Source organism: Heptranchias perlo, chromosome 12 (assembly GCF_035084215.1).
Source record: "Heptranchias perlo isolate sHepPer1 chromosome 12, sHepPer1.hap1, whole genome shotgun sequence".
Taxonomy (NCBI): Eukaryota; Metazoa; Chordata; class Chondrichthyes; order Hexanchiformes; family Hexanchidae; genus Heptranchias; species Heptranchias perlo.
Window position 1 is genome coordinate 33,659,958 of NC_090336.1, and position 15,892 is coordinate 33,675,849.

The 15,892-nt window shown below is 43.9% G+C and overlaps 1 protein-coding gene across 1 annotated transcript in view; it reads left to right on the plus strand.

Annotated features, from left to right (window-relative positions):
• Positions 1–15,892, plus strand: part of tub (TUB bipartite transcription factor) — a 95,186-nt gene that overhangs the window by 38,722 nt on the left and 40,572 nt on the right. The window lies entirely within an intron of this gene.

Genomic DNA, 15,892 nt, shown 5'->3' on the forward strand with positions numbered 1-15,892 from the left:
TCCCTAAAGGACATTAGTGAATCAGTTGAGTTTTTACGACAATCCGACTTCATTGCCACTTTTACTGATACTAGCTTTTTATTTTCAGATTTAAAAACGAAACTAAATTCACACTCTCTAACTGCCACAGTGGGATTTGAACTCACATTCTCTGGACATAAAAACATAAGAAACAGGAGCAGAAGTAGACTATATGGCCCCTCGAGCCTGTTCCGCCATTCAATAAGATCATGGCTGATCTTCTACCTCAACTCCACTTTCCCGCCCTATCGCCATATCCCTTGATTCCCCTCGTGTCCAAAAATCTATTGATCTCAGTTTGAATATACTCAACGACTGAGCATCCACAGCCCTCTAGGGTAGAGAATTCCAAAGATTCACCCTCTGAGTGAAGACATTTTTCCTCATCTCAGTCCTAAATGGCCGATCCCTTATCCTGAGACTATGACTGTTAGTTCTAGACCCACCAGCCAGGGGATACTGCCTCTCAGCATTTACCCTGTCAAACCGTCTTTAAAAAATGTATGCATTTCAATTAGATCACCTCTCATTCTTCTAAACTCCAGAGACCATGGACCCATTCTACTCAATCCCTCCTCATAGGACAACCCTCTTATCCCAGGAATTAATCTAATGAACCTTCATAGCACCCCCTCTAAGGCAAGTATATCCTTCCTCAGGTAAAGAGACCAAAACTGTACACAGTACTCCATGTGTGGTCTCCCCAAAGACATTTACATTTATAATGGAACCTGCCCAAGTAACTTCATCGTAATGTAATTACACCTTCCTGCCAGTGGCACCTCAGTTTTTGCGTATCACAGCTCCTCAGCCTGTACTGCAGAGAACCTACTTTGTTCCAATCAACTCTACTGCTCTGTTTCCCAAATTGCTGTAAGTTTTGCTATTAAACTATAAATAATAATATAAGCTCATAGTATTTTAGAAAAATAAGGGCAAAATATATGTCTTTTAAAATGGGGACTGAATATATCTATTTAGCTATAAATGTATCTTATTAAAAAATTATACATCTGTGTGTCCTGGTCCAATTATCATCCACCCTCTAACACTGTTTCACCTGAATATTACATTTGGTCTTGACTCACCGGGGGTAATTTTAACTTTGCCAATGGTGTAAAATGGACGATATTGAATTGGCCACCCGTTATACACCTCTCCTGATTTTCCATCGGACGAGATGTATCACAGGCGGCCGATCCCATATCGTCCATTTAACACATTCGCCAGAAGTTAAAATGTTCCCCCATCCACCCCGTGCAAGACCACAAGATATTGACCAGACATTGTACATTTTCTTTAGGAATGAGATGGATGAATGCTGGGGTTTGCTAATCTTTTACCTAAAATTCTCACAGAAATATACTTAAAGGCCTTTAAAAAATGTTCTTATTGCATCTTTTTGTCACAGAAAATTAATTGAGGGATACAGAAAGCATTTAATAATTCAGATTTAAGGAAAGCCATGTGCAAAGATGGTTTCTGGCACCGTGCCAAAGAAAAACTTTTGTGAAACTGAAATAGAGGTCGACTTTGTCGTTAATTTATCCTTTAACATGGAAAATAGCGTACAGAAAATGGAGTTTTAATTAAGATAAACCTTCCATTTTCATCAAAGAGATGTACACGATCTACTCCTGCCAGTAGCAGTGAATTTACAAGCATTATTAGACATCTTTGTAATGGAATTTGACTAGAATTACTAATGAGAAAATAAGTTACAAACAATATTTAGGACATGTGTGGAAAGAAATGATTAAGAATAATTATAAGGCTTTATGAGACAGCAATGAACAGAAGCAAGCAAGCCAACAGGAAGTGGCTATTATCATAAATATAATTGGAAACTGCTTTTGACTTTATAATGAGCGATCATCAGGGAGGCTGGATATAAAACAGCTGGTAAGTTGCAATGCGAGCTGTGTAGAATGTCAACAGCGTGTGGCTCAGTGGAAGTGTTTGATTAGAATCCTGTTTAATTATTTTGTCGAGAAGTATTACTTCAAAATTTTTCTAAAATGAAACTGAATGGAATTCATGTACTTCATCTGTTCTGGCTCATCAGTATTTTGTTCTATTATTATCCTGATGCATTTATTGGAACTTGTCCTGATTGACAGCAAACTGATTAAATTTCTTATTATGTAGCTAATTTCACCTCTGCTTTACACAGAGTTGGTTAGAAGCATTAAAGAATAATCAGAACCCCCCCAGCAAGGTTCTTTTGTATTAATTGTGAAACAAACCTGGGATAGCTCAGGTTGTTTTGGTATCACTCCTGGTACAAATACGGTGAAAAAGACAAAATTTGCATTTATGTAGTGAACGACTGGAGTGCAGTGACTGTTGCACCGTGGCAGTCATCTGTAATGAACAACTAAGTCTACTTTGGCTTTTGAAATCTGATAGATAATATTCATACTGCAGGACATTTACTCTGAAGGGAGATGTGTTGAAGTTGCTCCCATGTTCTTCAAGAACAGATCTGGTGTTAATTCATCATCTCTTCTGGGCAAATATGAACCTGGATCCAAATCTGTGCCTTGGGCTTTTCCTTTCAGTTCTCCAAGTTAAAGTACTCTGATGCATATCTTTGATCAGCTGAATGTCACATTTTGCATTTTCTGGCCTGTTCTATCTGCTTTACAAAATCTTGAGCTCACGGAAATATCTTGAATTGTTCTTAAAGGAGAATTACCTTCAGAAACTCATTGCTGGATGCCAGTGTCGATGCAGTAAGACAGACACCCTTGCAGTGCATTTACATTTATGGACAAGCAACAAAAGCAATTTCAAAATTTGTGGCAAAAAGCCATTACAAGCGAGGCAGCCCTGGGAGCAATGCGCACAGACAAAAGAAATTGTTTTGGCCCATGCTCCAAACAATAGCACTGGCTCCAATGATAACATAAACCTGTTGTTGGAAGTAGAGGTGACCGTGTTCCTTCGCCACAAATGGGCTGAGCAGCTCAAGTGTTCAAGCCTGCCCCAGGTAGGCCAGAAAATATATTTTGCTGTTAGTAATCTTTATGGACTTTCTTGAGCCATTGGGGAAAGTAGAAGCTCCCTGTTAAAGTCACTGCTTTTGACATCAAAACAATTATGCAATAATTTTATTGCAGGTCTGCTGCTGTAGAATCTGCTCTATAATATAAATGGAATTCTTTCTATAGCAATGAGAACTACGGGCAGTATTGCAGAAGCAGTTCTCCATTAGATCCTCAATCAGATCGATTGGAGGAAGTGGAGGCTCAGAACCAATCAATCATAGAATCATAGAATGGTTACAGCACAAAAGAAGGCCATTTGGCCCGGCGAGCCTGTGCTGGCTCTTTGTAAGAGCAATCCAGTTAGTCCCATTCCCCCGCTCTTTACCCATAGCGCTGCAAACTTTTTCCCTCCAAGTATTTAACCAATTCCTTTTTGAAAACCATGATTGAATCTGCTTTCACTACTCTTTCAGGCAGCACATTCCAGATCATAACAACTCGCTGCGTAAAAAAAGATTTTCCTCATGTCTGAAAAACAACTGTTCACCACTATCTCTGTTTCCTGTCACTTAGCTAATTTTGTATTCGTGCTGCCACTGCCCCTTTAATTCCATGGACTTCAATTTTGCTGACAAGACTATTATGTGACACTTTATCAAATGCTTTTTGAAAGTCCATATAAACATCAACCACATTGCACTCATCAACCCTCTCTGTTACCTCATCAAAAAACTCAATCAAGTTAGTTAAACACAATTTGCCTTTAACAAATCCGTGCTGACTTTCCTTTATTCATCCACACTTGTCCAAGTGACTATTAATCTTGTCCCAGATTATAATTTCTAAAAGTTTCCCCACCACCGAGGTTAAACTGACTAGTTTGTAGTTGCTGGGTTTATCCTTACACCCTTTTTTGACCAATGGTGTAACACTTGCAATTCTCCAGTCCTCTGGCACCACCCCTGTATCTAAGGAGGATTGGAAGATTATGGCCAGCACCTCTGCAATTTCCACCCTCACTTCCCACAGCAACCAAGGATGCAAACCATCCGGACCGGATAACTTATTTACTTTAAGTACAGTCAGTTTTTCTAGTACTTCCGCTTTATCAATTTTTAGCCTATCCTGTATCTCAACTACCTCCTCTTTTACTATGACTTTGGCAGCATCTTCTTCCTTGGGTAAAAACAGATGCAATTTAGTACCTCATCCATGCTCTCTGCCTCCATGCGAGGGGGCATAGATTTAAGGTGAGAGGGGAGAGATACAAAAGGGTCCAGAGGGGCAATTTTTTCACTCAAAGGGTGGTGAGTGTCTGGAACGAGCTGCCAGAGGCAGTAGTAGAGGCGGGTACAATTTTGTCTTTTAAAAAGCATTTGGACAGTTACATGGGTAAGATGGGTATAGAGGGATATGGGCCAAGTGCAGGCAATTGGGACTAGCTTAGTGGTATAAACTGGGCGACATGGACATGTTGGGCCGAAGGGCCTGTTTCCATGTTGTAAACTTCTATGATTCAATGATTCTATTCTATGCGTAGATCTCCTTTTTGGTCCCTAATTGGCCCCACCCATCCTCTTACTATCTGTTTGCTATTTATATGTCTATAGTTTAATCTTGGTGCTGGGGAAGCTTTTAGATTCCCTTTTATGTTAGCCGCCACTCTATTCTCATACTCTCTCTTTGCCTTTCATATTTCCTTTTTCACTTCTCCTCTGCACTTTCTATATTCGGCCTGGTTCTCACTTGTATTATCAACCTGACATCTGTCATACGCCCTCTTTTTCTGCTTCATCTTACTCTCTATCTCTTTCATCATCCAGAGAGCTCTGGCTTTGGTTACCCTACCTTTCCCCCTCGTGGGAATGTACCTAGACTGCACACGAATCACCTCTTTAAAGGCTGCCCATTGTTCAATTACAGTTTTGCCTGCCAATCTTTGATTCCAATTTACCTGGGCCAGATCCATTCTCAACACACTGAAAATGGCCCTCTTCCAATTAAGTATTTTTACTCTAGATTGCTCCTTATCTTTTTCCATAACTAATCTAAACCTTATGATACTATGATCACTGTTCCCTGAATATTCCCCCACTGACACTTGCTCCACTTGACCCACCCCATTCCCCAGAACTAGATCCAGCAAAGCCTCCTCCCTCGTTGGGCCGGAATCATACTGATCAAGAAAGTTCTCCTGAACACACTTCAGAAATTCCTCCCCCTTGTTGCCCTTTACACTATTACAATCCCAGTCTATATTAGGATAGTTGAAGTCCCCCATTATCACTACTCTATAGTTCTTGCACCTCTCTGTAAATTCCCTGCAAATTTGCTCTTCGATATCCTGCCCACTAGTTGGTGGCCTATAGAATACACCCAGTTTAATGGCACCTCTATTGTTTCTTAACTCTAACCAAATAGATTCTGTCCTTGACCCCTCAAGGACATCCTCTCTCTCCAGCACTGCAATATTCTCCATAATCAATACTACCATCATTCCACCTCCATTTTTTCCTTCCCTGTCTTTCTTGAAAACCTTGTATCCAGGAATAATTAGTCCCCAATCCTGTCCTTTTTTGAGCCAGGTCTCCTTTATCGCCACCACATCATATTCCCATGTGGCTATTTGCGCCTGCAGCTCACCAACCTTATTTACGACGCTTCGTGCGTTTACACACATGGGGCTAGAAATTCGGCCATGTAGCGCCCGTTTTTCAGGCGCTTATAGCCTGACGTGCGCTGGACACCATCTTGGCAAAGGGATTTGTGCATGCACAGATAACGAACGCCGGCAGCATGTAAGGTGGGGAGAATATGCATTAGATCAGTGTGCAACGCTGACTTGAAGGAATAGATAAAGGAATTAGGTAAAAGAATAGACGAAGGAATAGGTAAAAGGAGAGTCCGAGAGCGGGAAGAGAGTCCGAGAGCGGGAGGAGAGTCCGAGAGGTGAGCGCAATGTAAAAGGAGAGTCCGAGAGCGAGAGGAGAGTTCGGGAGCGGGAAGAGAGTGTGAGAGGTGAGCACAGTGTAAAAGGAGAGTCCGAAAGGTGAGCCTAGTACAAAAGGAGAGTTCCGAGAGTGGGATTAGAGCCTGAGAGGTGAGTGCAGTGTAAAAGGAGAGTCCTGAGAGTGGGAATAGAGTCCGAGAGGTGAACGCAGTGTAAATCTAAGGCAAGTCATGGCAGCAGAGCTCGCACCCGTGAAATGCTCCTCCTGCACTATGTGGGAAGTCATGGACACTACAGGTGTCCCTGGCGACCATGTGTGCAGGATGTGTGTCCACCTGCAGCTACTGACTAACCGTATTTCGGAGCTGGAGCTGTGGATGGATTCACTGTGGAGCATCCGCGATGCTGAGACTATCGTGGATAGCACGTTCAGTGAGGTGGTCACACCGCAGGTAAAGATTACGCAGACAGAAATGAAATGGGTGACCGCCAGGCAGAGTAAAAGGTCTAGGCAGGTAGAGCAGGAGTCCCCTGGGGCTATCTTCCTCTCAAACAGATATACCACTTTGGATACTATTGGGGGAGATGGCTTATCAGGGGAAAGCAGCAAGAGCCAAGTTCATGGTACCATGGGTAGCTCTGCTGCACAGGAGGGGAGGAAGAAGAGTGGCAGGGCTATAGTGATAAGGGATTCAATTGTAAGGGGAACAGATAGGCATTTCTGCGGCCGCAAACGTGTGATTCCAGGATGGTATGTTGCCTCCCTTGTGCTAGGGTCCAGGATGTCATGGAGAGGCTGCAGGGCATTCTGGAGGGGGAGGGTAAGCAGCCAGTAGTTGTGGTCCATATTGGTACCAACGACATAGGTAAAAAAGGGATGAGGTCCTGCAAGGTGAATTTAAGGAATTAGGAGATAAATTAAAAAGCAGGACCTCAAAGGTAGTGATCTCAGGATTACTACCAATGCCACATGCTAGTGAGTATAGGAACAGGAAAATAGACCGGATGAATGCATGGCTGCAGGGATGGTGTAGGAGGGAGGGATTTAGATTCCTGGGACATTGGGACCAGTTCTGGGGAAGGTGGGACCTGTACAAGCGGAACGGGTTACACCCGAGCAGGACCGGGACCAATGTCCTCGCAGGGGTGTTTGCTAGTGCTGTTGGGGAAGGTTTAAACTAGAATGGTAGGGGAATGGGAACCTGAGCAGGGAGACAGAGGAGGGGGAAACAAGGATAGAAACAAAAAAAAGAAAGGGAAGAAGCAATAGTGGAAGGCAGAGAAAACAAGGGTGAAAAACAAATAGGGCCACAGTGCAAAATAAAACTAAGATGACTAGCAATCTTAAAAAGACAACTCTAAAGGCATTGTGTCTTAATGCGTGGAGCATTCACAATAAGCTAGATGAATTAACAGCGCAGATAGATATTAACGGTTATGATATCGTTGCGATTACGGAGACATGGCTGCAGGGTGACCAAGGATGGGAACTGAACATCCAGGGGTATTCAATATTTAGGAAGGACAGGCAAAAGGGGAAAGGAGGTGGGGTAGCGTTGTTAGTAAAAGAGGAAATCAATGCAATAGTGAGAAAGGATATTGGCTCGGAAAATCACGATGTGGAATCTGTATGGGTGGAGCTAAGAAACACCAAGGGGCGGAAAACATTGGTGGGGGTTGTCTATAGGCCCCCAAACAGTAGTGGAGATGTAGGGGAGGGCATTAAACATGAAATTAGAGACGCATGCAAGAAGTGTACAACTATAATCATGGGTGACTTTAATCTACATATAGATTGGTCAAATCAAATTAGCAATAATACTGTGGGGGAGGAATTCCTGGAGTGTGTATGTGATGGTTTTCTAGACCAATACGTTGAGGAACCAACTGGAGAAAAGGTGATCCGAGACTGGGTATTGTGCAATGAGAAAGGATTAATTAACAATCTTGTTGTGCGGGGTCCCTTAGGGAAGAGCGACCATAACATGATAGAATTCCTCATTAAGGTGGAGAGTGAAGTAGTTGAATCCGAAACTAGGGTCCTGAATCTAAATAAAGGAAATTACGAAAGTATGAGGTGCGAGTTAGCTATGATAGATTGGGGAACTTTACTAAAAGGGATGACGATGGATAGACAATGGCTAACATTTAAAGAACGTGTGCAGGAATTACAACAATTATTCATTCCTGTCTGGCGCAAAAATAAAACAGGAAAGGTGGCCCAACCGTGGCTTACAAAAGAAATTAGGGAAAGTATTAGATCCAAAGAGGAGACATATAAAATTGCCAGAAAAAGTGGCAAGCCTGAGGATTGGGAGCAGTTTAGAATTCAGCAAAGGAGGACAAAGAGATTGATTAAGAAGGGAAAAATAGAGTATGGGAGTAAATTGGCAGGGAACATAAAAACTGACTATAAAAGCTTCTATAAAAATGTCAAGAGAAAAAGATTAGTGAAGACAAATGTAGGTCCCTTACAGTCAGAAATGGGAGAAATTATAATGGGGAACAAAGAAATGGCAGAACAATTAAACACATACTTTGGTTCTGCCTTCACGAAGGAAGACACAAATAACCTGCCAGAAATGTAAGGGAACCAAGGGTCTAGTGAGAGGGAGGAACTGAAGGAAACCAGTATTAGTACAAAAATAGTGCTCGGGAAATTAATGGGGCTAAAGGCTGACAAATCCCCAGAGCCTGATAATCTACATCCCAGAGTACGAAAGCAAGTGGCCCTGGAAATAATGGATGCATTGGTGATCATCTTCCAAAATTCTATAGACTCTGGAACAGTTCCTACAGATTGGAGGGTGGCAAATGTAACCCCACTATTTAAAAAAGGAGGGAGAGAAAAAACATGGAAATCCAGACCAGTTAGCCTAACATCAGTAGTGGGGAAAATGCTAGAGTCTATTATAAAGGATGTGATAACAGAACACTTGGAAGGCATTAACGGAATTGGACAAAGTCAGCATGGGTTTATGAAAGGGAAATCATGCTTAACAAATTTACTGGAGTTTTCTGAGGATGTAACTAGTAGAATAGATAGGGGAGAACCAGTGGATGTAGTGTACTTAGATTTTCAGAAGGCTTTTGATAAGGTCCCACACAAGAGGTTAGTGTGCAAAATTAAAGCACATGGGATTGAGGGGAATATACTGGCATGGATTGAGAATTGGTTGATAGACAGGAAACAGAGAGTAGGAATAAACGGGCCATTTTCCGGGTGGTAGGCAGTGACTAGTGGGGTACTGCAGGGATCAGTGCTTGGGCTCCAGCTATTCACAATATATATCAATGATTTGGATGAGGGAACTGAATGTAACATTTCCAAGTTTGCAGATGACACAAAGCTGGGGTGGAATGTGAGCTGTGAGGAGGATGCAAAGAGGCTCCAAGGTGATTTAGACAAGTTGGGTGAGTGGGCAAGAACATGGCAGATGCAGTATAACGTGGATAAATGTGAGATTATCCACTTTGGTTGTAAAAACAGAAAGACAGATTATCTGAATGGTGATAGATTGGGAAAAGGGGAGGTGCAACGAGACCTGGGTGTTTCCTGTACACTAGTCGCTGAACGCGAGCATTCAGGTGTAGCGAGCAGTTGGGAAGGCGAATGATATGTTGGCCTTCATTGCAAGAGGATTTGAGTACAGGAGCAGGGATGTCTTACTGCAGTTGTACAGGGCCTTGGTGAGACCACATCTGGAGTACTGTGTGCAATTTTGGTCTCCTTATCTGAGGAACGATGTCCTTGCCATGGAGGGAGTGCAACGAAGGTTTACCAGACTGATTCCTGGGATGGCAGGATTGACGTATGAGGAGAGATTGGGTCGACTAGGCCTATGTTCACTCGAGTTTAGAAGAATGAGAGGTGATCTCATCAAAACATATAAAATTCTAACAGGACTAGACAGACTAGATGCAGGGAGGATGTTCCCGATGGCTGGGGAGTCCAGAACCAGGGGTCACAGTCTCAGGATACGGGGTATGCCATTTAGAACCGAGATGAGGAAAAATTTCTTCACTCAGAGGGTGGTGAACCTCTACCAGAGAGGGCAGTGGAGGCCAAGCAATTAGATGTATTCAAGAAGGAGATCGATATATTTCTTAATGCTAAAGGGATCAAGGGATATGGGGAAAATGCGGGAACAGGGTACTGAGTTAGACGATCAACCATGATCATTTTGAATGGCGGAGCAGGCCCGAATGGCCTACTCCTGCTCCTATTTTCTATGTTTCTATACCATTTTGGCACCCAATGTGCCAGCCAACACATTGTCTTAACCACAACCAGCTGAACGTGTCTTAGAGTGCCTGGAGGACCCCCCACCAGCGCTATTTAAAGGGACCATGCAGGATTTACAGATTAGTTGATGGATTATTGCTTTTGGCTGCTGATGAATTTATACCTGTTTTTGGAGGTCTCCTATACTTGAATAATAGGACTTGCATGAATGAAGTTAGGAAATGCTTTCACACGCAAAGGGTGGTAAAAATTTGGAACACGCTTCTGCAAACGGCAGTTGATGCTTGCTCAATTGTTAATTTTAAATCTGAGATTGATAGGTTTCTATGAACCAAAGGTATTGAGGGATATGGGGCAAAGGTGGGTGCAGTGCAGGAAGAAGTTCAATGATTTGACATGAGTGGTCAAGGTGAGTGAGTTCAACTGTCACATGGCACATCCCACCAACTGCACCACTAGCCTCATCCACTGCTCCAAGCACTACAAATCCTTCACCCACCTACCAACACACTTTTTCAATCAGTACTCAACCCTGCGAATCAGATGCTTAATCTCACCCTCACACATTACCACTCTTACAAGCTGCACACCCACAACTCACAGGTCACACACACTGGCAGCTATTCAACCATGACAGCCACATCACCGAAACATCCTGCAGGACACTCACTGAGACACTTCCCTCTTTCTTGCAGGAGAAGGTGGCGCACAACAGGAGGCAGCAGGAAAAAACTGGGGGAGCACAAGCACACCTACACGTCCTCATCCAGATGGAGGAGACAATGATGTCCATCATTGGACAGGCTGTCGCTAAGGCCATGGCCAATGGTGGCGCTGGAGATATCAATGATGAGGGTCTCTGCATACCTAATCCTCCTTCTCGCTTCCCACTTCTCCCTCGACCCACAATCTTTTCTGACTCACGTGCTGTAGATGGCGTGAGCACGCACGTCTTACTTTCTCCTCTCCCCGCTCCACAACTCAACCCGTGTCCCTTTGTCATTTCAAATGCTCAAGAACTGGAACCGGCACAGTCAGAGAGACAGAGGAAGATGACAGTGATGATGCAGACACACCGTCACTCGATCTCAGACTCGCAGCCACCAGCTCAGATACTGACACTGCGCGTACTTTAGAGGTTAGGCTCGAGGAGGGATCTGCACATGGTGAGACACCGGGCACAAGTGCGCAGGAGCCAGGGCGGGGGTAACTGATACTGCAGGTGCCAGCTCGCCAGAGGGCGAGGTCGCTCACTAGTTCTGCTGCTGAGAAGTCAGATGATGACTTTGATGGGTCAGGCTACAGGAGAAGGCTGATGGGCGTACTCAACCAAATGCTTGGTGCACCGGAAAGCTTGCCAGAAAGCCTGCGCACAATGTCAAGGGCATGGAGGAGTCTAGTTCCAACTTGGCACAGGGCTTTGCACAGAGTTTGGAGCCCATCCTTTCCCACATGGAATGGGTGGTCACCTCCATCAGCTCACCTGTGGAACCCACCATGATGCAATGTCTGGTCACCGACGTCACAGCTTCCATTTCAGCACAAACATCTGCCACCCAAGGTCTGACTGCTGCTTTGGAAGCTCAGATTGTTGCTATCGTGGCTCTGGATTCCACTGTGGAACGGGGCTTCCAGGGCATCAAAGCTCTCGAGCAATCTGTTCTCCAGCAGATCACCAGGAGCGCTGAGGCGCTGCCCCAGAACAGTGGCAGTGGTGCCACGGAAGACGAACCCATTGTCCTCTCTCAGGATGACAGCATTTCTGCTCCCACCCCTGCCACTCTGCCAGTGCCCTTGCTGTTACCTGTCAGCCAGCCAGTCAGAATGAGATGGTGCAGTCTGAAGCCGGGCCCTCCAGGCCCAGAGCTGGTCAAGGTCGTCTTCCAAGGCCATCTGCACGCTCCTCCATTGAAGGTCAGTAGCCTTCCACCACCCATGCTCCAGCTACTGGGGATGCACCTCGTAGGAGCACTAGGAAAGGAAAAGGCACACGAACAACAGGCACTAAGGGAATGCACAGGGATGAATAGTATCAGTTTGTTTGAATCATTTTGTGTGTAAATCTATAAATGTGGTTATGAATTTGTATTTGGTGGTGGTTTTCATTTCTGCGATGAGCTGAGGAGGAAGCAATGTATAATCATAAGGAGGATGATTTGATGGTCATGTGAGAGAGGAAAGGTAAGGAGTGTGGGACTGTTGGTGAATGGGGAGGTGTCATTGAGGTTACTGGTATCGCTCATTAATCATCTGATCACACAGAGCCCTGGCAGACAGGGCCTGTCTACCTTGTTGCCTCCCTGCATCTTCTTCCAGTTCCTCCTTCCCTTCCTCCTCCTCCCTCTTCTAGCAACTTGTCTTGTTCTGCACGGCCTCTCTGCATGTTCCCAGTCATGTTCAATTCCCAGAGGAAGCCCTGGCAGGCCACCCATACCTGGAAACAACTTTGGCCAGCACACTATTTTAAATGCCACTAACAGTACTGCCAGACCAGCCAGACCACTCTCTATAGAATATTGCTACTTTCTCCAAGTATAGAAAACTTCCACAAACACGCACAATTGTACCAGCAGCCAGAATAACAAATCCAGCAACTAACCTGTAACTCCTGCATAACCCCTTTGAATAACACTGGTAGAGGGTCCTTCATGCCGTTTAAGTCCGGTTCAGCTGTGCGAGGCTGGAGTGTGGAGTTCCAAAATGCTGCAAGCTGCATCATAATCTCCCTACTCTACATCCTGCCGGCGTTCGTTCGGTGCATGCGTGCTGACGCCTTTACCAAGATGACGTCTTGCGCACTTCACGCGCGCATCTCGGACTCCATTTTTGGGGTTTAGGAATCCACGTAACGCTTGCAAGACGGGTGCGACATGGCCCAATTTCACCCCCTGTGTGTTTTAAGGTTCTAAATACAGAAAATCTTTTAAATGCACAGCAGCTTGATCAACAGCTAAAATATTAAAGGACAGGTTACTGTTTTGGGATGACCCTTTATCATCCTTATTCCTCCAGAATCATAGAATCATAGAAAATTTACGGCCCATCATCTCCGTGCTGGCCGAAAATGAGCCACCCAGCCTAATCCCACTTTCCAGCACTTGGTCCGTGGCCATGTAGGTTTCGGCACCTCAGGTGCATATCCAGGTACTTTTTAAATGAGTTGAGAGTTTCTGCCTCTACCACCCTTTCAGGCAGTGAGCTCCAGACCCCCATCAACCTCTGGGTGTAAAAATTTTCCTCGGCTCCCCTCTGATCCTTCTACCAATCACTTCAAATCTATGCCCCCTGATTATTGACCTCCCTGCTATGGGAAATAGGTTCTTCCTATCCACTCTATCTAGGCCCTTCATAATTTTGTACACCTCAATTAAATCGCCCCTCAGCCTTCTCTGTTCCAAAGAAAACAACCCCAGCCTATCCAATCTTTCCTCATAGTTAAAATTCTCCAGTCCTGGCAACATCCTCGTAAATCTCCTCTGTACCCTTTCTAGTGCAATTACATCCTTCCTGTAATGTGGTGACCAGAACTGTACACAGTACTCAAGCTGAGGCCTGACTAGTGTTTTATACAGTTCTAGCATAACCTCCCTGCTCTTATAGTCTATGCCCCGGCTAATAAAGGAAATTATCCCAGATGCCTTCTTAACCACCTTATCTATCTGCCCTGCTGCCTTCAGGGATATATGGACATGCACTCCAAGGTCCCTCACTTCTTCTACACCACTCAGTAAACTCCCATTTATTGTGTATTCCCTTGCCTTGTTTGTCCTCCCCAAATGCATTACCTCACACTTCTCCAGATTGAATTCCATTTGCCACTTTTCTGCCCATCTGACCAGTCCATTGATATCTTCCTATAGTCTACAGCTTTCCTCCTCACTATCAACCACACGGCCAATTTTTGTATCATCTGCAAACTTCTTAATCATGCCCCCTACATTTAAGCCCAAATCATTAATATATACCACAAAAAGCAAGGGACCTAGTTCTGAGCCCTACAGAATCCCACTGGAAACAGCCTTCCAGTCACAAAAACACCCGTCGACCATTACCCTTTGCTTCCTGCCACTGAGCCAATTTTGGATCCAACTTGCCACTTTCCCTTGGAGACTACATCAAACGCGCTACCCTCACCGACCCTCCTTGTTACCGCCTCAAAAAACTCGATCAAGTTAGTCAGACACAAAGTTCCCTTAACAAATCCATGCTGACAGTCTTTGATTACTCCGTGCCTTTCTAAGTGACGGTTTATCCTGTCCCTCAAAATTGATTCCAATAATTTGCCCACCATTGAGGTTAGACTGACTGGCCTGTAATTACTCCGTCTATCCCACTCTCCCTTTTTAAACAACAGTACAATGTTAGCAGTCCTCCAATCCTCCGGCACCACGTCTGTATCCAGGGAGAATTGGAAATGATGGTCAGAGCCTCTGCTATTTCCTCCTTTGCTTCTTTTAACAGCCTGGGATACGTTTCATCCTGCCCTGGTGATTTATCTATTTTCAAAGATGCTAATCCCCTTAATACTTCCTCTCTCACTATATTTATCCCATTTAATTTTTCACATTCCTCCTCCTTAACTAGAATCTCTGCATCGTCCCCCTCTTTTGTGAAGACAGACGCAAAGTATTCATTAAGAGCCATGCCAACATCTTCCGCCTCCATACTTAGGTTACCTTTTTGGTCTCTAATAGGCCCTACTCTTTCCTTAGTTATCCTCTTGTTCTTAATATATTTATAAAACATCTTTGGGTTTTCCTTGATTTTACTTGCCAATATTTTTTCTTGCCCTTTCTTTGCTTTCCTAATTTCCTTTTTACTTTCACCCCTGCACTTTCGATACTCCTCTAGGCTTTCTGTAGTATTCAGCTCTAGGTATCTGACATAAGCTTTCCTTTTTTTGCCTTATCCTACCTTGTATGCTCCTTGACATCCAGGGGGCTCTAGATTTGGGAGTCCCACCCTTTTTCTTTGTGGGAACAAGAGGGGCAGGAATGGCAGCTCAACATTCCTGGTTACAGGGTTTTCAGAATTAAGACTAGAAATAGTTAAATCTGCATATCCAATCAGGAACTAGATTATTGTAAATGCAAATTATAAAAGGTTTCAGATTGCAAATTAGTATGATATATCTGGGGTTAGATTCTCAATAAAAGGAACTAGATGTCCCTATAACTACTTTTATTTTCATAATTAAAATATCTGTAACCCTTCCAGGATAAATAACTTTTGGCTCGAAAATCAAAATTACGGTAGGTTGCAAAATGCCAGAAAGTGCCAACTAAAGTGTCAACATTTTATTTTAAAAAATGATTGGTGGGGGGAGGGTGGAGCATGAGGACAGCCCTGGATCTTACTAGAAACTAAGTCTGGTACCTTCAACACTCACACCACTCATCAATAATTTCTAAATCCACCACTGCTCTAAATGGTGCTTTGTCTACTGTAGCTTTAGTAAGAATAATTGAATGGTTTGGTGTACCTGCAGCAACGTAAATTAAATGCCTGTGCCCCATTGCTCTTTTTGCCCAACACTTTGTCTTCATGTGTGTCATAATGCCTATATTTAGGACTATTTTTGGTCGGCTTTTTTGGGACATGTGTGCATCTTGAACTACTTTCTGGAGTGCAGTGATGAATTGGCTGTTATGTAATTAGTAATTTACTCCGTGTGATAAGCTACTA